This window comes from Pararge aegeria, chromosome 26 (assembly GCF_905163445.1).
Source record: "Pararge aegeria chromosome 26, ilParAegt1.1, whole genome shotgun sequence".
In the NCBI taxonomy this organism is placed as follows: domain Eukaryota; kingdom Metazoa; phylum Arthropoda; class Insecta; order Lepidoptera; family Nymphalidae; genus Pararge; species Pararge aegeria.
The window spans coordinates 3,296,917-3,315,262 of NC_053205.1; the positions used below are offsets into that span (position 1 = coordinate 3,296,917).

The 18,346-nt window shown below is 35.1% G+C and overlaps 1 protein-coding gene across 1 annotated transcript in view; it reads right to left on the bottom strand.

Annotated features, from left to right (window-relative positions):
* LOC120635184 (EP300-interacting inhibitor of differentiation 3-like) overlaps positions 1 to 18,346 on the bottom strand; it is a 32,701-nt gene that overhangs the window by 13,096 nt on the left and 1,259 nt on the right. The gene's annotated exons all lie outside the window — the stretch shown is intronic.

Sequence of the window (18,346 nt, forward strand, 5' to 3'; positions counted from 1 at the left end):
AGTAGAGTAAACAATTAGGGGGGTAGAATTATAAGGGAATATCCCTCAAAATAGGAAAATGTTCTTAGTTTCGAATCTAGCAATATCACTTAGCCCTCGTTAAAATTAATAGGCACATTGTTTATAATCATTGAAGCTATGATAGGTTCCAAATGTTCCAAAATTCCTGGATTTACAGAATCCAGGAACTTCACCAATTTTCACATAAAAATAAAGACGAGTAATACGAGTTCCTCATAATGGTTGCCTGGAAGAAATTACTATAAGTGATAAGGCCGTCTTTGTTACACAAATTTAAATAACTTGTACCTTTGTTCTTGAGACAGTTCTATATCCTCAGCTCTAGACTTTATAATAAAATACATGAAACCATTAACATATATCCACTAAATGGAAATAACATTTATTTCCATTTCCAAAATCGTGTAATCTGAGGAGGAATTTCTTGAGTGTATATTTATATTTTGTACATTACGTTATGTTAGAGTTTCAGACGGCGACATTTGCATTGGAAAATGATGATGTCATGTAAATAGATGGTATTATGAGAAAGCTTTTTTTAGCAGCAGCTAAAAAGCCGATTACAGGACAAATTTTATGGCAGTAAAAATAGGTCCTTTTTAACAAAATTGCCAAACACCGAAAAAGAAACCTTTAACAAAGAAGCAGAACAGTTTTTCCAAAGGGCCATTAGGTATTTGGAAGAACGTTTTGGTGAGGAGTCTTTATACAAAATTTTGTATAAAGTTTTCATTAAAAAAAGAAACTTTGTTCACATGGAGTGAGATCTTAGAACTTATAGAAAAATTAAAAAATTTTAATGATATTAACACTGATGTACAGTGATTAAAAAAAAATTTTTAGGATAAATCGCCTTCCAGAAGAAAAAACTAAAATGACAAATGATAAGCTGTGGGCATATTTTATAAGAAACTGCGTTATAGTTAAAAATTTAACCAAAATTGTATGTTTTATATTTTCAATTCCAGTAAGTAACTCTTAGCAGTCGTCAGAAGCTCGCTAACTTACGCATCAGTTATATGGTGGCCAAGAACAACACTTAAGAGAACGCAACAAGAAATGCAAAAGTTTCAACGACAAGGGTGCCTTGCAATCACATGACTACGATCCCAACAACGGCGCAAGAGGTTACACTCGCCATACCAACACTACACCTGCACATTAAAGAGGAATCCACAATCGCTGCCCTCAGACTAAAGGCTAAAGGAAACAAAGAAGTCATTGATTGCGGCACCAGCACTGGATAGACCCGAAAGTTCTCTCCACCGACCGTCATTATATTCCAAGACTAGTTCGTGAAGCGATTCAAATTCGGAAGCACAAAAACTTAAATTGTGAGGACGGTTTTAAATTAGCAAGTGTGTGGTATCCAGTGGTAGAATTATGCAAACCAAGAAAGCATCGTACAGCTTCTCATTTTAACAGTGTAGTGTGTCGAACAGTTCGTGAAATACTGACATAAAGAACACAAAGTCAGATTCTGCCCGTGATATCCAACTTAACAAAGTACAATATTAACAAAAGCTGCAGAAAAACGGGAATGCCTAACAAGAAACTGAGTCAAAAAATTAAAAAAGATATTTATATCTTATGCAAGAAAAAGAGTAATAACTCCGGTTCAGTTACAAAACATTGTAGCGTTTACGTCCTTTCTGGGTATTAAAACCTAACAAAAATTAGCGGGATACAAGCATTTTCATCAACATAAGAGATAGATGCTTCAGATATAATTTAAGTAATTTGTTAATTATCAGTCACATAGTAAAATGTTTATATAGTACATCATGATCCCCATATGATTAATCAAATCATCAATTAATGAAGAAGCTGCCGAGTGATGTGACATGTTTGTCACTAAATCTGGGTATCAGCTTTTATTAAATTTAGTGTAACCAGCCCAAAACAGGGCACACACACACACCTTGTGCCTCCTCCCACAATGAGGAGGCACGAGGGTTTAAGGCCGTTGTCCTTGTGGACCAGTGAAGATTGGTGTACTCCACACACCTCTGAGAAAGTTATGTAGAACTCTCAGGCATGCAGGTTTCATCACGATGGTAAGATGGAAGGTACGGAAGTCATTAGACTACATGGTCGGTTTTAAAATTTAAAGCTTGCAGCATTTTTTATATATTCTAGCAACATTAAGTGGTCCTGTCAATACAAATTATGAAAAAAAAACGGGCTGCAAACTAGTGGGTCAAAAACGTTATTAAATTGGTGTAACATTTGAGTTTTCTTTTATGTTTACAATAATTGTGTCAAAGTGAAAGATTGTATCTTTTGTGTAAGTGTTTTAGGCTTTGAATAAGATATAATATAAAGTAAGTGATTTATCACATTTATTTTTTTAAATAGTATAACAAAATCATACTGAGGTGGATTTAAGAAGAAAATGGGGTGAAACGGGTCGAGCTAGAGGGTGTAAAGGGTCTTATGCGGGGCAATCGGATCAGGAATGGGTTAATTAGGAATCAAACTGTGATCGGCGGGTGAATTGGGTTTTTATGGGTAGGGTTGTCGTGATTCATAAATTGTTTAAGTAGATACCTAATTATTTATTGTAAACCTAATAAGAGACAAAATTATTAAATTTTATAAGTAGCATTAAACATTTAGGTTGTTAATAGTAATTGTTATACACATAAATAATAAGACCAGGTGGGAAAAGATATAAAAAACATGACAAACAAATAATTAAACAGGCGCTCGACGAGCTAAATTTAAATCGTCATGCAACAATACGATCTATTGCCAAAAATATGATATATCCAGATCAGCTTTACAAAGGCAAGGCAAATGATGTCACCAGGAGGCCAAATGGCGCTTACTGTAGAAGCAGAAAATTACATTGTGCTAAATCTTAAACCTTGTGCTGAATGGGGCTACGCCTTAGACGTAACGGATTTAAGGTTTATAGTAAAAAATTATTTAGATATGTTAGGGATTACTTCGCACAAAAGGTTTAAAAATAACTTACCAGAGCGAGATTTTGTCTTCAATTTTTTAGAGCGCCATAAAAATAATATCTCACAGAGGCTATGTCAGAATATAAAAGAGCCAGAGCATCCGTATCATCAAGCACTATTAATGAGTATTTTTCCGAATTAGAAAAATCAATTGAGGGTGTACCTCTATGCAACGTAATAAATTACGACGAGACCAACTTATGTGACCTGATGACAGGCCAGGCCTTCATAAAGTAATAACGAGGCGAGGATGTAAATATCCAGAAAGGATACTGAACCATTCGAAAGCATCAGTATCAATAATGATGGCAGGAACTGCAGAAGGAGAACTTCTACCACCTTATGTAGTCTATAAATCCACAAACCTCTACGATACATGGGTGAAAAATGGCCCCGAATACGCACGATATAATACAACATCGTCAGGGTGATTTGATGCAGAGGTATTTAAAGATTGGGTAAAACAAACGGTCATTCCGTTTTTAGAAAAAAAGCAAGGGAAAAAAGTCTTGTTGGGAGATAATTTATCGACACATTTGTCAATGGATTTAATCTCTGTGCAAGACTTATGACATCCATTTCGTTTTTTTACCGGCTAATTCAACCACATCTGACGCAGCCGTTAGATGTCGCATTTTTCCGCCCAATGAAAATTGTATGGCGTCAAATTCTTCAAAAATGGAAAAAAAACTGACGGCAGGTCATTGTCAAGTGTACCAAAAGGATGTTTTCCACGAATGTTAAAGTTACTTATGGATCAAATTCAAATAAATTCTGCAAACAATCTTCGGGCCGGATTTCGTAAGACTAGTGAGCATGGAACGACAACCTGTATTATAAAAAGTAAAAAAAAATATAAGTATCCAGTGATAAATAATGTTATTAATGTTCTGTTTTAGGGATCAGTCCATTAAATCCCAACGAAGTCCTGACAAGATAACCTGAAAAAAATAATTATGATGTGAAAGATGCAATAGACAAATCAGTAATAAATATATTAAACGAAATGAGATACGGAAGTATGAATATCATAGAACAAAAAAATAAAAGAAAAATTGTGGTTATTTCAGGTAAGAAGTTACATATTATTGTTTTTACATCAAACATTGTAGCATACGAATACTATGTGCAATCACAAAGTCACAAAGGCTCATACACATTTCGTTTTTATAACAGTGGTACTGAAAAATGTAACCATGCAGAGAAGCCAACGATTATTATTACGAGTAATACGGAAATATCTCAAGAACAATTAATGAAACTTTTTCCAAAAACCTGTTGCTGTGAATAAAAAAATAAAAATCATAAAGAAGACACCTCAGGTGGAGAAAAATTACTATAGTAATAGTGATGAAATCTTAAAGATTCTCGAGCATGAATCAGAATCAGAATAGGTACTTTATTTATTCATATTAACCTAGCTATTTATGACAAAGCATTTCATTTCTCGACTATTTCACGACTTAAAACTAAGTTTACCAGGTTCGCAAACGCGCTCTGCCGCTGAGAAGAAGCCCACAAAAAACTCTTTATGTTATGATTATTTCATTATAATGAGAAGGTATAAACCCCCAAGCTTGTATCACTTATATAGTCTTTTATATTATAGTATGCCTTCATATTTTAGTAGGTATGTCTTTTATATTATAGCATAAATGAGTCTTGATTAAGTAAATTAGTTTGTTGTAAGTTTGATTGTTTACCTACCAGAGATTAATAACACCAAAGTTAAATATCCCTAATTGGATATATTCCGTAAACGTTTTTATTAGGAATAAAACAAAAGATTTATAAAATATTTGTTATTACATTTAGAACTTTATTAAGCATTTGATACACATTGATTTTGTACCTGGATTTGTTGTTTAATTTTTCCTTAATTCCCTAACTGTAGTAGGTAACTTTATTTGCAGTTTGCACTATGTACTACTATTATAAAAGACGAACATCATCTGTGGTCGCTGTCAAGCTGACATGTCGTATAATCAGCTGCTCGTATTTTATTTATAATTTAAGTTTTAATTTTTGTCTTAATATTCGTAAAACTGTGTAAATTATTTGTAAATAAGTGTTTGTTCATTAGATAAATAGTCATAAAAAGTGTACTCAACTCAGCGAGCACAAAAAGCGAACTATCCATGTGACAGGAGGTTCGTTCGGCGAGAATTCAAAATCCAACGTCTGTAACGACGTATGATTTACGTTCAAAGGATTTTACTGGGGAGTATTGCTTTTATTTTCTTTATCGTTCTCTGTTATCACGTTATAATATCCCGCTAGCTATTAAATACATTACTCCCTACACAGTACATTCTCGTTGATCACGAGACACGTCCCTATATACACTCTGACAAAATCATTCTTGCTTTACTTGACGGATTTGTGGAAGTGAAGAAAAAGAATTATTGAAAGTTTGAAAATAGATTGACAGCAATGGAAGTTAGATTGGAGGGTGAAAGTATTGCTAAAGTGAGCACACTGGAGAAAACTATAAATCAACTCAAGTATGATCTAAACGACCGTGAACAGGATCTTCTGCAAGCTGATATTGAAATCTCATATTTACCTGAGAATAAGGGTGAAAATTCCGTGCAAACTGTTGCGGTTTTGGCAACGAAGCTTGGGATGACGCTTAAGCTTGAGGACATAGTGTTCGCAGAGAGAGTCGGTAAAATAGTCGAGTACATGGGAGGCTGCCCGGACAAGCAAAATAGGCGATTAATAGTCCGACTGTCGCGTCGTGACCTGCGGGATGAGTTCCTACGGCATGCTCGTGTGCGTCGTAATTTGACCTCTGCTGATCTTGGTTGGGACGGGCCAGCCATACGCTACTATATTAACGAGAGGCTCACAGCGGCAAATAGGAAATTATTTAACTTTGTGCGGGAAACAGCACGGCATCATCAATGGAAGTACACTTGGACCAGGCGCGGCCGTATTTACTCGCGGCAGGGCGATGGTAAACGCGCCCATTGGATTCGTACTGAAGAAGACTGTGCGCGTGTTTTTGGTAACGTCAATGTTAGTGATACGAAAGTTTAAATGTATACACGTTCTTTCTACCTATTTTATACGGGGCGTAGTAGTAATATGTATTATGAGTTATCTTTATAAATTATTAAGTAATTCCTTGAGATTTCACTTTGCAAGTGTACAAATTTCGAGCCTCAATCACGTAGATTTCAGTTATGTCGTTGTGTGTTGTTTTATTATAGGTAAATTAGTTGAAATTATATTGGTGGTGTTGGAATGTTGTGTATTTGTAGTTTGTATGTCCGATTCTTATTCTTATACGTGCAATCTTTGCAGCCGCTTACTATCACATAATATACAGGATTCTAAACTAATCTCGACCCATGCCTTTAATGTGTATTTTTTAATTACAATATTTTTTGTAGATGTATTTCTTTGCAACCAGTTGTTTATAGTACCCAATATTAAATTTTACTCTGAATTCTATTTTATTTATATTTTTTCATTTTTATTTCAATTTTGTTTTATGTACCTAAATTATTATGAAAAATTAAGATGATTGAGGAGAAGTTTCTAACAGTTGGGTTTTTAAATGCAGGGTCGTTGGGAACGCGGCATGATGAATTTATCGCTATGTTAGGGAATTTTTCCTTAGATCTTCTTGCAATTAATGAAACTTGGTTACGAGAAAATGAAGATGCACGAGCACCTTGTGTGCCCGGTTATAGTTTAAAACATATACCACGGCCGTCACATGTTCAAGGTGGTCGTGGAGGGGGTGTGGGTTTTTACATACGCAGGGGTATAAATGTGCGAATGTGCCGGCATCCACAACCAGAGTCACCCTCAATCGAACAAATGTGGGTAAGCTTAACCGTCAACAGCCGCCGTCTTATCATAGGAACGGCCTATCGCCCGCCTTGGCTAAACATAAATTATTTTTTTGACGCGATGACACAGTCAGTCGCCTCGTTCTCGAACGCTGACTATATAGTGCTACTTGGGGATTTTAATATTAATTTAATGAATAGGGATGAAAATAAAGCAAAATTATTTTATGAATTTTTACACTACACCAATCTAAAACAAATAGTTACTGAGCCCACACACTTCACAGAACATAGCACTACACTTATAGACATCATATGTACAGATGCAAATATACGTAATATTTCCGTTAGCCACATACCGGAGTTGGGCAATCATGCGTTATTAGCCATTACCTTAAACCTTAAGAAAGATAAAGTTCCTCCACATTATATCACGGTTAGATCTTTCAATAATATAAATTTGTCGCGATTGAATGTCGACTTAGATAATATAGACTGGAGTTTACTAAATAATAGTACTGACGTGAATCATACTGTGGCAAATCTTAATAGCTCAATTATTAATGTCTTCGATTTACACGCGCCGTTACTAAGAATACTTATAAAAGAACAACATCCTTGGATAACTGCAACCGTGAAACTAATGATTCATCTAAGAAATCAAAGTCACGCGAGGGCAAAGCGAACTAAAATGGCAGCGCATAAAAAGTTTTACAAAGATATGAAAGTTGTAGTTGTTAATGCAATCGAATCGGAAAAGAGAGCTTATCACGTGCAATATATTAACGCTTTTATCAAAAATTCAAAAGTCTTATGGAAAAACTTAAAAAAGTCTGGCTTAGTAACGGGACAGAGTAAAATGAGAGATATTCCTATGGCGCTTGGAAACCCGGATTTAATAAATAAACATTTTCTTGACGTACCTGGCAATAACTCTGTGTCAATATCAGACCTCACTTACTATGAGTACCATAGGCTCGGTAATAGCACGTTCGGTCTGCAGCCGGTAAATGAACGAGTTATTGTTAAAATTATTCAGGGTCTTAAGTCAAAGGCTATGGGTGTCGATAATATTTCACTGCAAATGCTTACATTATCCTTGCCCCAATGCCTACAAACTGTAACCAACTTAGTTAATAACTCAATTTTAACCTCTACATTCCCTGACTTGTGGAAGATAGCTAAGGTGCAACCGCTTCCAAAATGTAACAATCCTACATCATACAAGGACTTAAGACCTATTAGCATCCTACCTTGTTTGTCCAAAATCCTAGAAAAAGTAGTAGTTACTCAAATTACAGAGTACATTGAAAAAAATAATCTCCTACCAGCCAACCAATCAGGTTACAGGAAATCATACACTACAACATCTGCACTTGTTAGTGTTCAAAATTCATTTATTTCAAGTAGGCCTAATATAAGCACTTTTGAAACGTCAAGTCTGTCTGTTTGTAGTGATTCTACCACCGGTTCGGAAGGCAGATTCTACCGAGAAGAAGCCGGCAAGAAACTCAGCAGTTGCTCTTTTCCAACATCAACAATTTACATTTTGTATTTTAACATTCATTTTTCTATCTTGTGAGAGCTGAAAGCGGAGCCGGATGCTTCCAAGCAACCTTGTCATTAAAAAATTCATCAATTGTATAGTAACCTCGCTCTTATAAATGTGTTTTAACAAATTCTTTAAACTTGTGCATTGGCAGGTCCAAAATCACCTTAGGAATCATATTATAAAAGCGTATACTCAATCCCACAAATGATCCCTGTACCTTACGCAGACGATATGCAGATGACACTAATTTATGACCATTTTTTGTAAGTCGACTGTTTATGTCCACTTTTTGTGTATAAAGACTAATATGTTGTCTTACAAATACTGTATTGTTATAAATATATTGTGAAGCTACAGTAAGTATGCCTATTTCTTTAAACTTCTCACGGAGGGATTCGCGTGATTTAAGTTTATATATTGACCGTACAGCTCTTTTCTGCAATATAAATATAGTTTCGATATCAGCTGCTTTACCCCATAACAAGATTCCATAGGACATAACACTATGAAAGTACGCAAAATAAACTAGCCTAGCTATTCCAACGTCAGTAATCTGTCTAATTTTTCTGACTGCGTAGGCAGCCGAGCTTAGTTTACCCGCTAGTGAATCTATATGGGCACCCCACTGTAGCTTATTATCCAAGGTCACGCCCAGAAAAACTGTGGAAGTCTCTATTTTTAGTGATTCACCATTTATCATTATATTTTTATCAATTTTCTTTACATTTGGTAAGATAAATTCGACACACTTTGTTTTTTTTGCATTTAAAAGTAAGTTGTTAACTGTAAACCAGTGCGACACATGCGACATAACACGGATGTATGATGTTGTGGATGACATCTTGTCCGCGCAGGATAAGGGAATGTGTACTATTCTTGTCCTCCTTGATTTCTCTCGAGCTTTTGATTCGATAAATACGACTCTCTTTCTGTCTAAACTATCCTTTTATGGGTTTGATAACTCCACGATCAAATGGTTCGACAGTTATCTTTCAGGTAGATCGCAGTATGTCGAAGTAAGAAATAGCGATAACACTTATATGGAATCTGCTCTATCTTCAGTTAACAGAGGAGTTCCCCAGGGATCTATACTGGGTCCACTGCTCTATGCGTTATATTCATCTGACATCACAAGTTGTTTTCATAATTGCGACTACCACTTATACGCTGATGACGTACAGTTATATTTATCTTTTTACCCACAAGATAGAGAAGAGGCTGTAAACAAAATAAATTGCGATCTGAATCGCATACACATTTGGGCATTGAGGAATTGTTTAGTATTGAATCCAAAAAAATCGCAGTTTATGGTTCTGGGCTCTAAGCATTGTATTAGTAGTCTTAGTACACGCAGTTTTAACATAAATAAAGATAATAAGAATATTGTAAGAGTTAATGAGGTTCGAAATTTGGGTGTTATTTTTGATTCTTCACTGCACTTTGAATCCCATGTGTTGGAAGCCGTTCGAAATTGCTTTTTTAGGCTTAAGTTATTATATAGAATAAGACCGTATATTGGTGTGGACCTTAGACATAAACTGTGCGAGTCATTGGACCTATCGAAGCGCAATTATGCTGATTCTGTCTTTGGAGCACGATTACTGGGTAGAACTAAGAAGCTTATACAGCGTGTTCAAAATGCATGCGCCCGTTTCTGTTATGACATTCCACCAAGAAGTCATATCAGTCCTTATATCAATAACGCAAACCTCTTAAAAATGGAAGAGCGAAGAAAACTTCACTTCGCTACTTTGCTATTTGGGGTGATTAATAACGGTGTCCCGGAATACCTACGCAAAAAGTTGAGGTGGATAGAATATCGCTGCACTGGCCGGTTAAGAAGCTCCTCAATCGTTTTGACGATGCCACGACATAAAACTGCCGCCTTTCGCGGCAGTTTCAAGTTCTCTGCTACTAAGTGTTGGAATGACTTGCCACCACCCATACGTGATATACAAACTGTTCGGCTATTTAAAGAAAAACTCAAAGCACATTTACTACAGCAACAAAAAATTTATAGTTCTTAAATCGATATTAATGAGGCTTTTCTTTGAATCAGTTATTTTTCCGTATGTGTTTGTGTGTGAAAAACACTATAGTAGCAGGGCTGTAATCTGTTTCTGGCGTATGTACAGACGAAGTATCTAGCATTTCCTTGGACACTGCCTGTGGTAGGCTTCTTGGTTTAGATCTGTAAATTTTATATTCCGCACCATGTTTTATTTTTAATTTTATTTTTATTTTGTATAGACTGTGGCACGGATGATGTAGTCGCAAACACGTCTGTGAGCACACAGGGTCCCCCTGAAAACCAGCGCTGCAGCTCGCTGCGGCTTCGTGCTGAGGTTGAACCCTATTTGTCCACATGCTTTTTGTAAGATATATTTTTGTATTATAATTGTAAGCGATTCTGTGGGCAAATAAATAAATTTCATTTCAAATTTCATTAAATTTCATTTCATTTCATTTCATTTCAAACTGTCTCAGACAACATTTACAGCATCTACTCATGCACACCTTATGATATAGGTCACTGTTCTAGTAATCTACTTTAGTAATTAATACATTTTAGAAATAACTTCAATAGTCAGCGCAAAAAATAGTATTTGTAACTGTTGGATATGCCAAACTAGAATGTTTTTATATTTCTAATCAGATCTTTAATATTACTCTGTTTAATAATAATTTGAATCCTACTTTTATTCCTTTGGTCTCTCTCTTCTGTAGGTCATCTATTTTCCTTCACTTACATACACTGTTTGGTGTGTTTCAGAGACAAGTTCTATAAAATGGCTCCTCCAATGTTAACCAGAAGAGCGGCTGCATTGGAAGAGCAATTGAAACTAAAGAATGCCCTCCGTGAACTCAAGTCACTCAAACAAGTAAATGCTGACTTGGTGAGGGAACAAGATGACAGTGAAGTTGAACTGAGAGCAATTATAGCCAAGAACTCCCAACTGAAAGGTGAACTAGCAGAGTTAAACAGTGCACACAATCTGGTCATAGAGGAGCGCAACCAACTCCAGAAGGCAGTCAGCTCATTTGAACAATGCATATCAACCTATGAAGAAGCTCTAGGGAAAATTTCTATGTTGGAGGGTGAATTAAGTAGGGCATGTTCAACAATCAATGACCTTCAGTCACAATTACACAGTGCTGAAATACTATCAACAAATAATCTGTACGATGAACTTGTTGCTTCATCCTCAACAATGCCAATGTGTATCGATCTGACTTGTGATAGTCCTTGTATTAAAAACCCCAAGCCTCAGCAACATTCCTGTTCCTATTTAAATAGCCATAACAAAATAAAAAAATAGATTAAAATAAGTAAAATAATTAAAAAAACTCAAACTTTAATAAAAAAACAAAGGGCTGGCACAAAAAACCTGGTATTAAGAAAGGAACGCTCAGTTTTAGTAAATAAATTAAACACCCTTTCATTATTCTCTCAGAGAAGTAGAGAAAACTATGAAAGTGAAATTCAAAGCCTCAATGATGTAATTAAACAATTGGAGGACTCACTTAAAACTGTAACCATTAAATATGAGCTATCACAAAGGCAGATTGATGAACAAATTCTGGCAGCTGATGAGTTGTTAGCCCTAGGTACCTACAACATGGCTCGCTTTGAGTCTTTAGCAAATAAATGTAACTGTACTCATGAGATACCTATGACTAACCTAAAATTATGTGATACAGTATCTTCCAACCAATTAGAAACATGCCTGGAGCAGTGCACAACTGTCATACCAGACCCTTCACCTTTATTAAAAAGTATGCCTAAAAAACAGACAATTATATTTTCCGACATGTTAGGTAAAGGTTTTGGACCTATTATGAACCATTACCTTGATCACTCAGTGACTAATAGATGTTCACCGGGGGCTAGTTTAGATTATCTTATTAATAGTTTGAATAGTGACTATTTAGATGTAAATAAAAATGTTGTTCTCTTAATAGGAGAAAGTTTGAATGTCAAAAAGCATCAAATTATAAGATGCATTGATAAATTACTAGCTTTACATAGTAAAACTCAATGTAAATTCGTTATGTGTGCCTTTCCTTACTGTGGCACATTTAGTTCAAAGCAGAATGAACATATTTATAATTTAAATTTATTAATTTATAACCTGACATGCCGTCATAGTGACGCAGTTTTTTATTTTGACATCAATAAATCCATGTCATCCCTATTGTCTAGAGATAGTTTAATTTTATCTAAGAAAAGTAAGCATCACTTGGCATCTTTACTAGCTTACAACTTAAATGATACTGTTACAAGTATTGTAACTAAGTCTATTGACATCTCTACATATTGTACTTCAAGTACCACCAATATTTCTAATATTGACCCTAGTACTTGTTCTAGTACTATAATTAATTCAAATAGTTATTTAAACTAGACAGTGAGACAACGGGGAAGCTCTGTAATATGAACATTGTACATCAAAACATACAGAGCTTCACCGGCAAAGAATTAGAAATAGAACTGTTTGTTGAAAAATTCAATACACACATATTGTGTATAACTGAGCATTGGCTCACTGGAGCACAAATAGCAGTTAACATCAATAACTTCAAAATGTCAAGTGTGTTCTTTAGAAAGACTGCTATTCATGGTGGATCCTTAATTTTTGTACGCAATAATATAACATGTAAGGAGCGAAAAGATATAGTTAGTCTTTCTGTGGAGCGCATAATTGAACTGTCTTGTGTGGAGCTGGAGCGTTTTATAATAGTGTGTGTGTACCATCCCCCCTCAGGTGATTTCAACCAATTCGAGGATGTAATGGAAGATGTCCTTAAGCGATTGTGTATGTCTACTAAAAATGTAATAGTATGCGGGGATTTCAATGTTGATATCTTATTACATAATACTACTACGACTAGGTTGTTAAACTTATTTAAATGCTTTAATTTGAATAATGCTTTCGATGAACCTACTAGAATCACAGCAACTTCAGCATCTTGTTTAGATAATATTTTTTTTAACTGTGATATCTTAGGTAAATCGATATTAAACAATTTAAGGTCAGATCATTGTGGCCAACAAATTACTGTTGTTGGTACAAATAGAAATAAACATATTGTTAAGTACAGGCCCATAACTCACAGTAAACTGACGCGATTTGAAGGTGAAATATCAGCCAAAATTCCTGCTCTCTTTTTTGAAAACTGTCATCCCGACAATCTTTATCGTACGCTTTTCAATGAAATAGAAAGTGCATTTAATAAAGTATTTAATTTTAAATACATAGATTCTAATAAAAAAATGAGGTTTAGTGATTGGGCGACTATAGGCATTTACAAAAGCAGGGATAAGTTGTATGAGCTATATGATGAAAAACAATACAATCAGAATCCAACTTTCCTTGAATATGTAAAAAGTTACTCCAAAACATTTAAAAATGTTTGTAGACAAGCTAAGTCGCTATACATTAAAGATCGGATAGTAAAATCTGAAAACAAAATACAAACAACCTGGAAAATTGGTAATAATGAATCTGGGAAAACTAAATCTCGAGACGGAAATTTTGAATTAATTATTAATAATAATATGGTAACTACTGATACAGAAGTTGCTAGTACTTTTGAAAACTTTTTTCAGAATGTTCCTATTTTGTTAACAGATTCACTAAATTCCTTACCTACTGCTCAGAATTTATTAAGAGGCAACATTAATGAGTGCAAAGTTTTATTTCATTTCAAACATATAGATGCATCGGATATCAGTAAAAACTTCAAGTTGTTAAAATTGAAGAAAACAGGTGATATATGGGGATGTCGGTAAAGGTAATATCTCAAATTATTGACGTCATTGCTCCTCTTTTAGCCATAATTTTCAATGAATGTGTTGATTTAGGTACTTTCCCGAACCTAATGAAACATAGTAAACTCATTCCTCTATTTAAATCTGGTAATAAAAATGATATAAACAATTACAGACCTATCTCAATCTTACCAGCTCTTAGTAAGATATTTGAAAAAATTATATTAAATCAACTCTTATATCATTTTAATGTAAATAACTTACTACACCCTGAGCAGTATGGCTTCACTAAAGGTCGTAGCACAACGGACGCAGGCGCTAAACTTATAAAACATGTTTATGATGCCTGTTCACAGAACGCCATGTGTTTTTTTTGTGATCTATCTAAAGCTTTCGATTGTGTTGATCATAAAACCTTGCTTCTTAAGCTAAGCCACTATGGTATCCAAAACGTTGCACTAAATTTGGTTTCCTCTTTTCTCAGCAATAGAACCCAAAGAGTTTGCATTAATGATGCAAAGTCTCAGGGTTCAAATACCTCAATGGGTGTCCCACAAGGCTAGATTTTGGGTCCTTTTCTATTTTTAGTGTATATAAATGATCTACCGTACCATGTCAGTGGAACATGCGACATTGTATTGTTTGCAGATGATACATCTCTAATTTTTAAGACTGATAGGAGTAAAGATAACTCTGACGAAGTAAACCGTGTTATGTCGCATGTGTCGCACTGGTTTACAGTTAACAACTTACTTTTAAATGCAAAAAAAAACGTGTGTCGAATTTATCTTACCAAATGTAAAGAAAATTGATAAAAATATAATGATAAATGGTGAAACACTAAAAATAGAGACTTCCACAGTTTTTCTGGGCGTGACCTTGTATAATAAGCTACAGTGGGGTGCCCATATAGATTCACTAGCGGGTAAACTAAGCTCGGCTGCCTACGCAGTCAGAAAAATTAGACAGATTACTGACGTTGAAATAGCTAGGCTAGTTTATTTTGCGTACTTTCATAGTGTTATGTCCTATGGAATCTTGTTATGGGGTAAAGCAGCTGATATCGAAACTATATTTATATTGCAGAAAAGAGCTGTACGGTCAATATATAAACTTAAATCACGCGAATCCCTCCGTGAGAAGTTTAAAGAAATAGGCATACTTACTGTAGCTTCACAATATACAGTGTAAACTCTTTATAACGTTATCCTTTATAACGATAAACTCCCTATAACGTTGGAGTGAGCCCAAGTTGGTTGGTTTGCGTTAAAACTCACATATTGAAACACTCTTTATAGCGATACGCCATTCTCTATTACGAAGAAATGTGTTCATATTTGTAGACAGTAAATATTTATTATCGGTATTATTGTTTATGTTATGTTATCAGGTAACAAAAGACTTTGAAGCTCCGAAACATCCGAGGTCGGTCTAGCTTTTGTTATCCTTAATTGCCTTGTACACGTGCAGTATGACGCATTGTTTTCTCGGAAGTGATGGTCTTCGACCAAGCATACTGGGTACCTATCGTATTATCAGTCGTAAACCTACTTTGAAACTGTTAACATGGCCAGTAAACGGAAAGCGATTAGTGTTGACGAAAAAATTTGTGTGATACGTGCGATTGAAAAGGGAGAAAAGAAAAGTGACGTTGGAAGGCGTTTTGAACTAAGTCAATCCACTGTTGCTACCATTTGGAAAAACCAAAAAACAATTCAACAGGCGGCGCTGGAAGGAAACTTGTCTAAAAAATTAAGAAAGCCAAAATTCGAAGACTTAGATCAGGCAATGTTGTCGTGGTTTAACAATCAGCGCCAGAATAATGTACCCATCTCGGGGCCAATTGTAAAAGCTAAGGCTGAAAAGTTTGCCAACCAACTTGGCATAATTGACTTTAAAGCATCTGAAGGTTGGCTCGGAAAATTTAAGCACCGTCATCAAATTACGTACGGTAAAATGAACGGAGAGGCGCGGGATGTCGATATGAATGTGACTAACAATTGGATTAGTACAGTGTGGCCTAATTTAAAGATGAAATACTCACCAGAAGACATTTTTAATGCAGATGAAACTGGGCTTTTTTTCAAATTGACTCCCGACAAAACTTTAAAATTCAAAGGGGAAAAATGTGTTGGAGGAAAACTGTCTAAAGAGCGCATTACAGTTCTAGTGGCTGCAAATATGAGTGGCACAGAAAAAAGAAAGCTTTTAGTTATAGGCAAATCGAAAAACCCTCGGTGTTTCAAGAACATAAAACAGTTGCCAGTTACGTACAAAGCAAACAAGTCAGCTTGGATGACATCGCAGATTTTTGAAGAGGAAGTGAGAAAATGGGATGCTGAATTAAAATCACGGAAAATCTTGCTTCTAGTAGACAATTGTCCTGCTCACCCAATCATATATAATCTTCGAAACATAGAGTTAGCATTTTTCCCAGCTAATACAACCAGTATTTTACAACCAATGGATCAGAGTGTAATTAAATCCCTAAAGGGCCACTATAGACGGAAAATGTTGATGGATATGATAGAAACTGACGGCAAGGTCTCGATCAACATGCTACAAGCAGTGAACTTCATATCAAAAGCCTGGCAAGAGGTAACAGCGGCCACTATCCAACATTCTTTTCGACATGCTGGATTATGTAGTAGCCAAGAAACGAACCAATTTAACAGTGAAGACAATCTACCACTGAGTGAATGGATAAGCCAGTTCAACGTACCAAACAATTTTAAAGAAGATCTACAATCGTACGAAAATATAGATGAGGATGTAGCCACAACTGGTACACTTACAGATGAACAAATTGTTGATTTAGTGTCAAAAAGTCAGGAAACACCCGATAATCAAGATGAAGAAGACGATCAAGTGGACAAAGCCGAATCACCACCAACAATTCAACAAGCCCTAGATGCCGCTAAGTTGGTAGAAATTTTTTTGTTGTTTAATCAAGACGATTCCACCACATATCTAGATATGAATAGGATACATAAAATAATACAAAACAAGTACTGGCATAGCAAAAAACGTCAGACGAAATTATCAGACTATATGTGTAAACAATAATTTATATGTATAAGCATTTATTATCTAAGACATACATACAATTAAAAATTCTTGTATTAAAAATTCTTATTAATTTGGTTTTTTTTTGTTCACTCCATATAACGATAACTCTCTATAACAACAAAAAATGCTCAGTCCCTCGAGTTTCGTTATAAAGAGTTTACACTGTATTTATAACAATATAGTATTTGTAAGACAACATATAAGTGTTTATAAACAAAAAGTGGACATAAACAGTCGACTTACAAGAAATGGTCATAAATTAGTGTCATCTGCATATCATCTGCGTAAGGTACAGGGATCATTTGTGGGATTGAGTATACGCTTTTATAATATGACTCCTAAGGTGATTTTGGACCTGCCAATGCACAAGTTTAAAGAATTTGTTAAAACACATTTATTACAGTGAGGTTACTATACAATTGATGAATTTTTTAATGACAAGGTTGCTTGGAAGCATCTGGCTCTGCTTTCAGCTCTCACAAGATAGAAAAATGAATGTTAAAATGCAAAATGTAAATTGTTGATGTTGGAAAAGAGCAACTGCTGAGTTTCTTGCCGGCTTCGTGGTAGAATCACTACAAACAGACAGACTTGACGTTTCAAAAGTGCTTATATTAGGCCTACTTGAAATAAATGAATTTTGAATTTTGAACTGAGGTTTTTTTTCAAACAGGAAGGTAGGGTAAGTACCTATTCAGTAACAACAGGCAAGTGCCAACCCTGTCAAATCTCTTTTAACCCCATACGCGACCCTAGTCACCCCAGAGCGTAGGTGAATCAGGTCAAGCATTATTTTATTATTTTTTGTAATTATTCTTTAGTAAAATTATATCACAATTAATTGTAAATAAAAATATAAACAACTGGAAACATTTTGATATTACTTATACTTGCTCACCTATCGCAAGACACCCCAGCTCGAACCCTACTTTATTAAAATAGGTATTTTAACCCTACCTTGCCTATTCATTTATGATGTAGCAATATATGTAGAGCAGCACAGAAACAAGTTTGCCAAAAGGAGTCATTGTTACTTACAGTACCTTCATAGACTTCTATCCAAATATCACAGCCTTAAAAAGGCAACAAAGACTGTAGCAGGCATGGGCCCAGAAGTTTTTATTAGGATACCAGGTAGCATAAGAGATGCACCAAATAA